Genomic DNA, 14,528 nt, shown 5'->3' with positions numbered 1-14,528 from the left:
GGAGACCTCACGCCCCACGTGTTGAGCAATTCGGCGGTACGTCCACCCGGCCTCCCGCATGCCCACTATACGCCCTCGCTCAAAGTCCGTCAACTGCACATACGGTTCACGTCCACGCTGTCGCGGCATGCTACCAGTGTTAAAGACTGCGATGGAGCTCCGTATGCCACGGCAAACTGGCTGACACTGACGGCGGCGGTGCACAAATGCTGCGCAGCTAGCGCCATTCGACGGCCAACACCGCGGTTCCTGGTGTGTCCGCTGTGCCGTGCGTGTGATCATTGCTTGTACAGCCCTCTCGCAGTGTCCGGAGCAAGTATGGTGGGTCTGACACACCGGTGTCAATGTGTTCTTTTTTCCATTTCCAGGAGTGTAGATACGTGTTTCAAACTTCTACTGACCTTCACAGTAGTCACCAGCATTGTGTATAACCCGTTGCCAGCGATTTGGAAGTCGTAGGATACTCCTAGCAGTGCCAGTTGTGTTGACAGTTCGAGCGGCGCGGTCTATTGGCCAACGAATTTGTGGAAGTTCTGAAGCGAATGCCGTGAAGTGTTTTCTTCAGTTCAGAAATCGAGTTGAACTTACGAGGGCTTAAGTCAGGGGGGTCTGTAGGTGGTATAGCACTTTGCAGCCCCATCAGTCAAACAAATTAGTAACAGCTTGCACTGCACGTGCTTGAGCATTGTTCTGCAAAATGATGGCCAGGTCCTGCAGAAAGTGTCATCAGTTCTGTCTCTATGCTGTTCATTTTTTGAACACAACCTACAACCAGCTTAGAAACGGAAGTGATGACACTTTCTGCGGGACCTGGCCATCATTTTGCAGGACAATGCTCAAGCACGTACAGTGCAAGCTGTTACTGATTTGTTTGACTGCTGGGGCTGCTAAGAGCTATACCACCTACTGCATTCCCCTGACTTAAGCCCTCGTGAGTTCAACTCGATTTCTAAACTGAAGGAAACACTTCTCGGCATTCGCTTCAGAACTGCCACAAATTCGTCGGTAAATAGACCGCGCCGCTCTGTCACAACTGGCACTGCTAAGAGTATCCTACGACTTTCACATCGCTGGCAACGGATAATACACAATTCTGGTGACTACTTTTATGGTCAGTAAAACTTCGAAACACGAATCTATTTTGTACAAGCTGTACATAAATAATTGCCACTATTAAAGTTCCAACCTTCGTATAAACACAAATAATACCGATCAGTTGCTTAGGAAATGTTTCTTTACTTCTGTGTAGTAGTTTTTGAGGCTCTTCATGCCTGCCTTCAAATGAGGTCTGCAAAAGTTTTCATACCTATGTTTTTAGCGAAATGCTGAACATTGCAGGCCGATTCTCTGTGACGAGAAGACAGAGTACACTTTAATGTATCGCCTTGTGTATTAATCAAGTGGAAAGATAGCTCTAAAAACTAATTTTTTTGTTTACTGTGTAGTAACGGCGGTACTGTTGTTCACGTACACCTGATAACTTCCACCTTTACTGCCTATCGCTGACAAAAACATACAGGGCAATACATTAAAGTGATTCCTATATTTTATCACAGTGAAACTACCTCTATGTCCAGAATGACGCTATAAACATCGATATGTAAACTTCTGAATGTCTACTCTCACGGGAAGCCTCAAAAGATTCGAAAACTAATTAATTAGAAACAAACATTTTGTAAGTGAATGATCGCAATCACCTGTACTTAAATTTAATGTAGTTCATCACTTTTGCTCTAATGGTCCGTTCTGTATTCAACTGTTTGAAATATGGACGATGTGCTCAAATTTTATGCAAAAGCGTTTCAAGCAGCGAAATAATGGGTAATATGGTCAGCACTGCCCTCATTTGTATTTTATATTTCTCCTTGAGTTGTTGTTGTTGTGGTCCTCAGTCCGAAGACAGACTTGATACAGGTCTCCTCGCAAGTCTATGCTTTCCTACCCTGTTCACCTCTGTATAACTATTGCAGTCAACATCCATTTGAACTTGTTTATCATATGCATACCTAGATCTCTTTACAATTTTTACAACCGCTTCCCCCTTTCCCATCGCTCTCCATTACCAAGTTGACTATTGACTGATGCATCCGAATGTGTCCTATCAATTGATCCCCTCTTTTAACTAAGCAGTGTTACGAACTTCTTTTTTCTTCCGTCTGATTCGGTATTTCCTCATTAGCATCCGAGCTATCAAACTAATCGTCAGCACTCTTCTTTGCCATTACATTTTGAAAGCTTCTGTGAGGGGTATTCAAAAGAAAAGATACGAAACAACACTGTGCGCATAACGTTATTCAAAAGTAATCGCCAGAGATTGTAATGTCTCTTTCTGCTATAAGTTATTCTATTTAGTTCGTGAAGTTAAATTTCGTAAAGTTAAATTTCGTAAAACTATCTTACATAAAACCTCGTAAGAAACAATTATAAATAAGCAATATTATATTTGCAGGTTGCCAAATTAAACTTCAAATTCTGATTGAAAACGAACGCCAGGCTCCCTACAAATAACAAAATTTATACAAAAGGGCATCTGACCTATAGCAAATTGTATCACTGAAAATAGTCAATTTATGATAAAATAAATCTTGTGATTTGATGCTAATTAATTTTGATAGTATTTTTAAATAAGGTCTTCTGCTCCGGCTTCGTCGTATTTCCTGTGGAAATAAAAAGTTTAAATCCGCCGGATAATGGCGGCCAACTTTCTCAGTCAAAGATGATGGCAGCTAGCTTCGCAGCAGCTGCAAAAAATGCTACACAAACTCTTGCGTTATAACAAATGTGGCGTGGGTTCCTTAAATGATTACTCTGCACTCCAAATCAGCTTATTACATTTTCGTAACTCTGTTACACATCAATTATGTTCTAGTAATTAAACGAGAGTAAGACAAAAACTATCGCAATACAATCTTACCTTCTGCACTCAAACAATAGAAGACGACTAAGTTCATTGACTTCCAGTCCTTTTATAATATAACAAAGATTGTAGTGTCCAGTTCTTCTGTTTACACGTATGATCTTATATCACGGAGAATGATGTATTTTCTGTTATCAGAATCGATAAATTGTCTTTAAAAGTTATTTCGTCACTTTGTCCGTATCACAGTTAGGGATTAAAGTTCACACAACATTAGACATGTATAGTTCTTTTGTCGTTATTTGTATTGTTCATGTCAAACATATGGAAAGGGACACTATAAGGTCTGAGCACAGCTCTTCCACTGTCTCACGAGTCGAAGTCTTCCCTGTTCTCAGAATACGTGTGGCTGTAACAGAAGCCAGTCCTCCACGGTGTGCTTCAGTTCGTCATCGGAGTTGTAGCGCTCCCCTTTGAGATGTTTTTCTAATGGACTAAACATACTGAAGTCGCAGGACGATATATAGCGGCTGTAGGGCGGACGCTTCATCTTGTCCTTTATACTTAGTATGACCTTGGAGACGTATGGAAGCACGTTATCATAGTCGAGAATAGTATCGGACCTCGGAGTCGAAAGAGTCGGAGAGTATCGCCTTGCCTTGATTCGCGGGTATGGACAACATTTTATTTTACGTCTACTGTAAAGCAGAGGAGATACGATTCCGTTTTTGTTGTTTGATCTTTATATTTTCCACTGTACCTTCTGAAGATGCGGCTGTTAGTAAAAATTGTGTGATTGCAGAAAACAGAAAAAACACTATCGTTACTTCCGTTCGTATAAACTTTGGTATTAGAGGCGTAGCTGGAGTACCTCCATTCCTCTTCATCAGTAGATATTAGAAAACCAAAGACTGCTTGAGAGGCCTCGGCTCTTCTTCCTGCCGCTCCAGTTGCGGAATTCGGTCACGGGTATTAACGGACCTTTCCTCGAACCCTTATGGGTGCAAATTTCAGAGAGTGTAGTTCACATGACACTTCTCTCTCTATCTCTCTCTCACTCTGTCTCCACAGTAAAGCGCACATTGTAAGTAGGCTGTTTATGTTTTCTTATTCGCAGCGTTACGTAGCGCTCTGTATAAAAATCACTGGCTGTGCTGCATGCAGTCTGTGGCTAGTTTGCATTGTTGTCTGCCATTGTAGTGTTGGGCAGCTGGATGTGAACAGCCCGTAGCGTTGCGCAGTTGGAGGTGAGCTGCCGGCAGTGGTGGATGTGGGGAGAGAAATGGCAGAGTTTTGAAATTTGTAAGACTGGATGTCATGATCTGCTATGTATATTATGATTTTTCAACACTATTAAGGTAAATACATCGTTTGTTCTCTATTAAAATCTTTCATTTGCTAACTATGCATATCAGTAGTTAGTGCCTTCCGTAGTTTGAATCTTTTATTTAGCTGGCAATAGTGGCGCTCGCTGTATTGCAGTAGTTCGAGTAACCAAGATTTTTGTGAGGTAAGTGATTTGTGAAAGGTATAGGTTAATGTTAGTCAGGGCCATTCTTTTGTAGGTATTTTTGAAAGTCAGATAACGTTGCGCTAAAAATATTATGTGTCAGTTTAAGCACAGTCTTGTATAATTTTTCTAAGGGGACGTTGCATATGCCGACCCTTAGCCGAGGATACCTCACTGGAATCTTCTGATTTTTTTCTTGTTGTTTGTGCAATTAGTGCAGCCTTTGTTTATTGCTAGTAACCAAGATTTTTGTGAGGTAAGTGATTTGTGAAAGGTATAGGTTAATGTTAGTCAGGGCCATTCTTTTGTAGGTATTTTTGAAAGTCAGATAACGTTGCGCTAAAAATATTATGTGTCAGTTTAAGCACAGTCTTGTATAATTTTTCTAAGGGGACGTTGCATATGCCGACCCTTAGCCGAGGATACCTCACTGGAATCTTCTGATTTTTTTCTTGTTGTTTGTGCAATTAGTGCAGCCTTTGTTTATTGCTAGCGCGTGTAGAGAGAATTTCCTTTGTAGTTGTTGTTTTTCATTGTTGTACAGTAAAACAGTTGTGGCATGCATGTATATTTGCACCAAGTATTTCGCAGCTGCGCTTGCAATTAACTAGATATTATTTTCAGTGCCATGTTAATGTGTTCTCTTATTTCTGCTCTTCAAATTGTGCTTTTCTGTGTTATCGTGCGAAATATTGTGACAATTATGGCGTGTGAAAAACATAATACTAGGTTCCAAAGTAAACTGAGAAATGACAGTGAAGACGAAAGCAGTGTGTTAGCGCCGCCGAGTACTGAATTAACGAATGTTCAAAGTAGTAATTTGGTAATTGTGCATAGGGAAATGGAGCGGGCTGCAAACAATGGTGTAGGCAGCGAAACAATTAGTGAACAGGGAAGCATTATCGAGCGATCGGTTGGCAACAGCTTGCCTCAGGAATCAGAAATGATAGGACACAACCTTGCAAATACTGTAGATTCAGGTTTTGCGTCCTCGCCGTTTTCTTAGATAAGTCAAGACACATTTTCTGCTTTTCAAAATCCGAATATTGCCGGTTCAAATGCATTGCCGAATAGCACTGAGGAACATGTTTCAGACACCAGTGCATTGTTATTACAATTAATGCAACAAATGGGACAATAGCTTCAAAAGTTAGACACAATGGAAAAAAATCTTCGGAAGTTAGACACCACACTTGAACAAACACGTGAAGATTTAACTACTGAGTTACGTAACATTGAATCGAAATGTCAAAAAGTCTGTAAAGACGTAAAAACACAAATTGGTGAGCATTTTCAACCTATTTTTTCGCTGCATGAAAATGCATTACAGAATCACGAAGCAGCCATAAAAGAACTGCAAACCATTGTTCATGAAAATTATGAGACCTTGGAAGCCAAAATTGACTCAGTTGCATCTACCGATTCGGTTACGCAACTTGCAAAAACTCAGGAAAACTTAAAGGTCACAGTAGATTCGATTTCAACACAAAAGAACACTCTGAAACTTGGTTCAGAAAAACACACTGAGGAAATGTGTCCACTATCGGAGAAAGTAGCTGAACTTTCGGATCAGTTCACTAACTTTTCTACAAAGGTAGATGATGATCTGAATGACACAAGACCTGTAGCCTTCACTGACACAGAAGAGTATGAACAAATTAGAAAATTCAAACAAAACGTAACAATGACCGACATGCGACTCGCCGACACGATGATTTCGACTATAAGCTGTTCATTACTACACGTAAATTCAAGACATTTAAGAATTCTGGCAACGACATTCATCCACAAGCGTGGCTTCATCAATTCTCTCGTTTTCCTCCCAATTGGTCATTGCAGCACAGATTAGAATTTATGTGTGGCTACTTAGAGAATGAAGCAGCTGTAAGAATGCGATCGGTCATTCACGATTGTCACAGTGAAGGAGAATTTTACCATGCCTTCCTCTCAGCATACTGGTCTCAAGCTACACAAGACCGAGTAAAACATAGCATCATAATGATGAAACATTTCGAACAAACTGAATTTTCCAGTCTTGTGAAATATTTTGAAGACATGTTGCACAAGAATCAGTACCTGTCAAACCCGTACAGCCCTCAGAACTCATCCGCATTTGCTTAATCAAATTACCTGAACATTTACGACGTATTATTTTGGCAGGACGTTGCAAAGTCGACAGTGAAGCTTTTCAGGGACTCTTACAAGAATTTGAAATTGACACTGACAATCGCGGAATGCGAAAACAGGGACACAACAATTACAGGTCACATCCGTCGCAATTCCGTGATGAAAGAAATAATAATTGGACACGGCAAGGCTATTCTCACAACACAAATCGTGACCAAAACAGACACCACCCTTATGACAACCGTTGGCAGAATAATAGGTACAGAGAAAGATCGCACTTCCGTAGTAATGAATATGACAGAGAACCATAGAAACAGACAATATGCGAACCAAAACAATTATTATCAAGGGAGACAGAATAACTTCAGACGCAATGGTGCACTGTGCAGTTACGATTCCGGGAGAAATTCTCCACCACTTGACCGACAAGAAAGAAATTATGGGATCTACCGCCACACACTGTTGGGTGGCTTGCGGAGTATAAATGTAGATGTAGATGTAGATGACGACAGACGGTATAATCGTAACGACAGACCTGAATTGCATCAGAATTGGCGGGATTCAAACACGGCAGGGCCCTTTCGACAAGGTGAATTTGTAGAAGTTAGGTCTCCTAAACCCAATAACGACGCACGCCAATAAAGAGACAGACAATGACTCGCACCGCAGGCAGCCACGTACGCCGGCTGGCTCAGAGAAAAATAGCATAGAGGCTAACCTCGAGAAAAATTCCCGTATTCTTTACCGACGTATACCGCATGATAATTGCATTGAAGTTGAAACTCTGCGCACTAGGAAGAGTAAAGGATTGCACCACATTTCACATGTAAAACCGTTTATTGAAAGATAATCTACTTTTTAACTTTGTTTTTGCCATATAACTTTTCACTTTACATTACTAGTATGCTTTGTCAGACATAGAATCTGTTAACATGCAACAGTGTTTGAAGTTAAATATCCAGTCGAGAACCAAGAGAACTTATTTCAACAGAAATTACGAATGCATTGTTATAGTGAACAGACGACAGTGTTGTTATTTGTACATTCTTGCTTGTTAGTTGCACGATTACGTAACGACTATAAGGCTCACATGCTTCGAACGTTTACCAGTACTGCTAATAAGATTTTAATGCAACAGTTTGGTTTACTTGAAAATACATTCTGGATTTAAATTACTTTCTGTGAGATACCAGATGACACAGTGGTTAGTTTATGTGACAGCTGCACGATTTTATAATGACACTACTAATGAGTGACAATTTACAATGTTGCTTTTGCGGTGTTTGTTTTATATCTGCACAGTTTTTCTGAATTATTCTGGAAAGTAAAACATGTTTTAGTAGTAACTTTTGTGGTATAGCTACAATGAGACAGCCTTTTCCGTAGCACAACAATACGTTACATTATAGTACTTTCTGGATCATGGTACTGTGCGTAATAACTACGATATCTATACGCATAGCAATTCACTTTTGTTTATCATGAGGTAAATACATTGACTTCTTGCAGAACTTAGCTTTCGGAGGACGATAACTACGACACTTCCACAGAAGTATCTAATAGCAAGACGCACATTTAGCGCTGAAGGACACGCATTTGAGTGATTAATTTTGTACTTAAACCATTTATTTTTCAAGATTTTTCAATTACAAAGAAAGTTTTCCGTGATACATTTCATTCCATTGCTGTAATTTGTAACACCTGAGGGTATAATTACACTAGTTCGCAGGGGGGTACATGCTTACTTTGTGTATCATGTGTTTGGCAAGCACAAGGAGCCCTAGCTAATATGGTATTTGCTTATACAACTTTACACATTGGTACCATATTTCTCTAACACATAAATTACACAGCTATCTGATCATTTAACTGAGAGACAAACATTTTTTTACTACATCAGAGACACATGTTTACACAATTACACAGTTGGATAACTTCACACTAATGAAATTGTATTTTGTCTGTACTTTGTGAAATGTCCATATTTTTTCAGAACCATTGTGATACTATGAGAGCTTTGAATGATGTATTTGGTATGGATCATGATTTTTGAAGTACGTTTGAGGTAGATGACACTATTGAAATGAGCAGAGAATTTTCTTTAGGTTTTGAAATTACTGCAGAAAGTAGAGATTAGACTGAGATGTCATGATGTTATTATTATGACGACGATGTGTATTATGCTTTTGAGGTATGTTCATGATCAATGAGATGATGCTATATGAGAAATCTGATTATGCTATGTATTTATTATGATGAGATATTGAAGAAGTGTCGACGAATATGTATATGTGTAATAAAGCAAGGAATAATGAGTAGTGGTTAGGGACTCTGGTTTTTGAAAAAGGATGTTGGAAACTGAGAATCGTACTTTAAGAGTTATGAAATGTGTGTAGATGCGTGAATGTATCACTATGCTGGTGAAAATTTTTTGGACACTGTTATATTTACAGGATTTTGTTTCTACACATTTGCAATGCAAATTCTCGACCTTTGAAATTTTTAATATGAGACTGTCACTGTAGTGCAAACAGGTGTTGTAAATATTTCGGTAAGAGAGTTAAATGACCTTCACGTAATGCGTCGTGGGCACCCAGCTGCGCGACAGACGCCTGGAAAAAAGCCATTAGTGTGTGCCTTTCAGAGGTACAGGTGGAGAAAAAAGGAGGCCATTATCCTTTGCTATTGACATTTCTTTGTAGAAAGCATCACAAATACGATACGCTCAAACTTGAAAACATATGATTACACTGTGGAGCTCGTAATTTATGATATTTACTAAAATGCCTAATGAAATGATGAGAAACATTTTACATCTATTGTCTTTCTAGGTGAGAGATTTTGTTTGCGTTTGGAGACGCCATTTGCCTAGTCAATGACGTTTCACATGTTGCTTTATATATGTATTTGCTCTTTTTGTTTAATATCGAGTTTCTAGTAGCACTGCAGCAAATTTAATAGATGTACTAATATCACTATTTTCTGTCTACAGACCCAGTAAAGAATATGTTTATGATGTACTTTCTTAGAAAAGAGAGCACAAATAGACATTTCCCTTCACAGGAACTGCATAAATAATTTTTTAATGATTTGGTAACTTGACTGCTAGAGTAAGTTCTTGTGATGGATCACTCTAGTGTTAAGATGTGACGTAGGTATTAAACATGGCGATTTTTGCTGCAATATTTTTTCTGCTTGAGCTTTGTCATGTTTAGATATAAGTTATTGCATTTGCTGCTTCTTGCTTTGCCAATTTGCATTTTTTTGACATTGCTGTTTGTGTTAATTGTTTTGTGCTGCTGCATTGCCACATCCCTTAGTTTAGCATTTGAGCTCAGTAGATTTAAGTTAGCTTAAGAGGGGGTAGACTATATAAGAAACTGATTATGGAGAATAGCGAAAGAAAGCATTAAGAAGCTATAAGAAAATGGTTTGGCCAAAAAAGTATTTTGAAAGAGGATATGAACAAAAAAAGTAGGGTTTAGGGACAACAGGTTTAGGTAGGATTTTCTTGGAAATAAATGATGAGGTTGAGAGGCCCCACATGCCTTGCTCATACTGTGGCATCAAGCAGTCAGGTCTGCAAGATGAGTGGTCTGCCAAGCGAGTGGATTCATTCTTATTTATCGAGTAATATGAACTCTCGTACTCTCAATTAAGTCACAAATTATCCTCCTGTATGAATAATACGCAACGGAAACATGCATCTGACTATCAGTAATTTACAGAACTCTGTTCACTATGCCCTGGCAATACCACATTTTCTTTCCTTTTTATTTAACGGCTTTTATCAACACATGGCCATCGCACTGAATATGAGTGGTGCACACATTATAAATTCTGGATATCATGACAACATACAATTCGAAGGAAAAGGCCACCAATCTTTTTCTTTTCACTACCTTATTTATTCCGATAAATTCTATAACCTAAACACACAAATTCTATAACCTACAACAATAACACATGAGAAATTCCGCCCAGTGGGCATGGCTTTACATTGGTGAATCTCTATATTATGGTCTCGCAATTACTTAACGCTACAGTGCACTTTCTCGATAGGATGGTGGATCTTTTATTATACCTCACACTTCGACCCTCACAATCATCATCGCGAAACTTTCCTTCAGACCGAGCGGTACCAAAGGAACAAGCATAACCCACTAATCTTTTGAAACTACCTCGCTACTCTCCCATGCAAACCACACATAACCAAATTACATGACATACATCGCACTACAATATGAAATACTACACAGGGAATAGTCACAACATTATCACTTTCAGCTTTCCCACTTCAATTAATATTTATCCCAGTTTCACACGACACTGCCCCATTTCGTAATTCTACTTTCCTACTATGAACTCTGGAGTTATATGCACGTCTTCCTGTGCAATGCAAGCCAAGTGGCATTGCTGGATAGACGGGCGACTCACCTTGCTTCTCTCTCAGAGTTTGAATCTAGCGTCACACAGAATCATATCACGCAAAGTAATATTAAGAACGTATTCATCACACACGCGAGTCCTCAACTGATACCATGTACGAGTACTTCTCTTTATCTTTTGTCTCATACACAGTTTGAGACTCACACAGTACTCACCACGTGGAAGTACTCGTCTCTAATTTCAAGTCCTACACACGCCATTTCTTAAATATTTCAACTTATGGTACACACGCTATTTCTTAAATATTTCAACTTATTGTACACACGCTATTAATTCAGCTTAACTTAAGCACACGGAAGTATTTCAACTTATTCTTACACGTGGTTTCATTGTGACCGTTGGTCACTTCCGAAGATTACTACGATCCCATTAATATTACCTGCCTGACATTTAATTCTCCCCACAAAAGTTCGTGAAATAGAGAAATTATTATTTCAAACTACTCTTAAATATTCCACATGCATACCATATCTCCACTCTTTTGTCTTTACAGAGCACAACTAAGACAGGTCTTAACAGCACAAGATCCAGCGGCAGAGTCCTGAAACATGGCCGTTCTCGAGGTCCTCTCGCACCTCTGCTGAAGTGGGGGACCACCTTGCTACCATATTGGTCAGCCACATTTCAGGCGCTCAAAGCTCAGGTAAATTTCATCTCTTTGGTCCCACCAAAGGTGGCCAAAGGATCGTCTCAAAGATGATCATATATTCACATTCACTATCTGCGGTTAGCAGACGACCATACATTCATTCATTTCACGGATCTCGCCAAACTGGATGTAGGGATTTATTTTGTGGGAGTGCACATGTCATCAATTAAATATATAAATTGTCATTCTTTCCCACACTGGTATCCTGCTTCACTGTATTAATTGAAATTGAGTTACTATTAGAAAAAAATGTGTTGTTCTGACAAAAATAATGAAGTATGTTGTACCTATTTTCAATGTCGGGCGGTACTGTACACTTTCAAGGTAAGAAATGCGTGAACATATAAATACAGAAAGCATGCTTGGATAGAATTTTTTTGGTGGAAACATATGTTGAAATAAGAGGAAAGATATATGGAATGAAGTATTGGGGTGGACTGCAGTACCAAATGTGACACTGAGAACAAACCCTGTCCTGTATTTTTGTGTTATTACACTATGTGAATTTGTGTTTTTCCTGTCTTAATGTGTTTAGCTAATAAGAGTTATGTTGTAGAATTTTTCTGATAATGTTATTTACTTTGTAAAAATGTTTAGTCATTATTTGTTCTGTTTTGTTTTAATGCTCATGTGTGAAGTTGATGTTTCGAAAGTTATTCTGATCTTTTATGTATTTACTTATGTCATAATTCCTGTAACACTGATGTATATGTTAATTTCTATTGTTTTGTAAAGCCTGTATTACCACAAATTTTATCTGTATTATTATGTTTTTAATGATGTATTTTGTATCTTTGTTATTGTATTCTCATGTTATCAAATTGTAATTGACACCAGTTCATCAAATTAAGTAACTTGTAAGTTACATTTCACTGCACACGTTTCTGCTGGTCATAGTATATGGACAATATGTGAGAAGTAGGGACTGATAGTGTTTGCACGTGTGTTAATAATTCAGCAAGGGACTGGATAACAGCATTGCTGGTTCTAAGGACAATTTAAAAAAAACTTTGTGAGTGCACAAGTGGTGGTTTATGGACTTGCTACATAGTACAAGACTCTTCGATGGTGATTGTGCACCTGCACAGTCGCAACACATGGCTGCTAGCCATCTCTACAAGGACAACAGTGGGTCTACACCTTTGATGACTCACCAACACCATTATTTCTACAAGGACTGCAGTGGGTCTGCACCTCTGATGGCCCACCAATACCATAATCTCTACTAGGACTACAGTGGGTCTACTCTGTGATGACCTACCTGTCGATATTCTTCAAAACTTCGACTGACTCTGCTGTGGGTTTGCTCTGTTGTGGCCCATTACCTGTCTGCATGTCAAGAGTCAGCACTGTCTTTCCGTTGGAAGGACAACACTACTTCTTCAAGACTGCATGAAAATCCAGTACTTCCATGTGCATTCTGTTTTGCTGCTCAGACTTTTAGAAAAACACTTCAATTTAACTGTGATGAACGATCAGGACTGTCTTTATGGACTGTGAGAAAATTTTAGCTCTTGACCAACATTGTATCAATAAGTGTGTGCATTTGATTTCTTTGTTATTGTAACTACGATTATGAAAAATTTTTTCATATCTGTATTGGCCAGTGCCCAAAACAATTTGTAAAATTTTTGGTGGGCAGCATGGGGGCTATGTAAGTAGGCTGTTTATATTTTCTTATTGGCAACGTTACGTAGCGCTCTGTATAAAAATCACTGGCTGTGCTGCGTGCAGTCTGTGGCTAGTTTGCATTGTTGTCTGCCATTGTAGTGTTGGGCAGCTGGATGTGAACAGCACGTAGCGTTGGGGAGAGAAATAGCAGAGTTTTGAAATTTGTAAGACTGGATGTCATGAACTGCTATGTATATTATGATTTTTCAACATTATTAAGGTGAATACATTGTTTGTTCTCTATTAAAATCTTTCATTTGCTAACTATGCATATCAGTAGTTAGTGCCTTCCGTAGTTTGAATCTTTTATTTAGCTGGCAGTAGTGGCGCTCGCTGTATTGCAGTAGTTCGAGTAACCAAGATTTTTGTGAGGTAAGTGATTTGTGAAAGGTATAGGTTAATGTTAGTCAGGGCCATTCTTTTGTAGGTATTTTTGAAAGTCAGATACCGTTACACTAAAAATATTGTGTGTCAGTTTAAGCACAGTGTTGTATAATTTTTCTAAGGGGACAGAAACACACACACACACACACACGAGCTGGAAAGCGGCTCTCCTGTAGGATGAGGCATGAGGCAAGCCGTTGTCACGCTCCAAGGCCACTGATTTCTTGTGCCGAGCGCAGCTGGAGACATTGCGCGACGCTGCAATTGAGTCGCGAACCTCTATAAATAACCGTTAATTTGAGCACAGATACCGGCAGTCCAGCAGCTCGTACAGGGGCAACAGGGCCACTCCGGACGATCAAGTGACATGGTGCAGCATGCAGCGTCCGCAAGTGCAGGCTTCCACCGGCGCACCTTTTGGTAAACCAGTGTTTACGCAGGCATAAATTTCCTACACTTACAACTCCCCACCACTAGCCTTACATGCATGCCAGCGTTTCCACACACTGGAGATGGAACCGCGACGTACGCGATTTTTAATATGGCGACATGTGAAATTATTCGTAGTACGGAAGTTGCTTTTAGCCGAAGAGCTTATGTTGACGTTGACGAAAAAAAAAAAGGACCCACAGCTATTGTGTAAAGGGCATCTCGTAGGAATCGTTTCGGAACATCAATCACGGTAATAATGTGTTATCTTACGAGGGCGACGTTTCGTTCGAAAATCATTTTCGAATCAGTAAAACCAATTTTGAAATCTTTTTGAGGCATTCTTCTGCCCTTGTACAAAAGTCTAATGCAAGCGGTTATACATATGATTTGTTTCAAATAAGAGACGGTTTTTAAGATTTTACTTTATTTATGAGTTATTATTCTACGCC

Source organism: Schistocerca serialis, chromosome 5, assembly GCF_023864345.2.
Source record: "Schistocerca serialis cubense isolate TAMUIC-IGC-003099 chromosome 5, iqSchSeri2.2, whole genome shotgun sequence".
Classification (NCBI taxonomy): Eukaryota; Metazoa; Arthropoda; class Insecta; order Orthoptera; family Acrididae; genus Schistocerca; species Schistocerca serialis.
Note: the sequence above shows the minus strand (reverse complement) of the source record.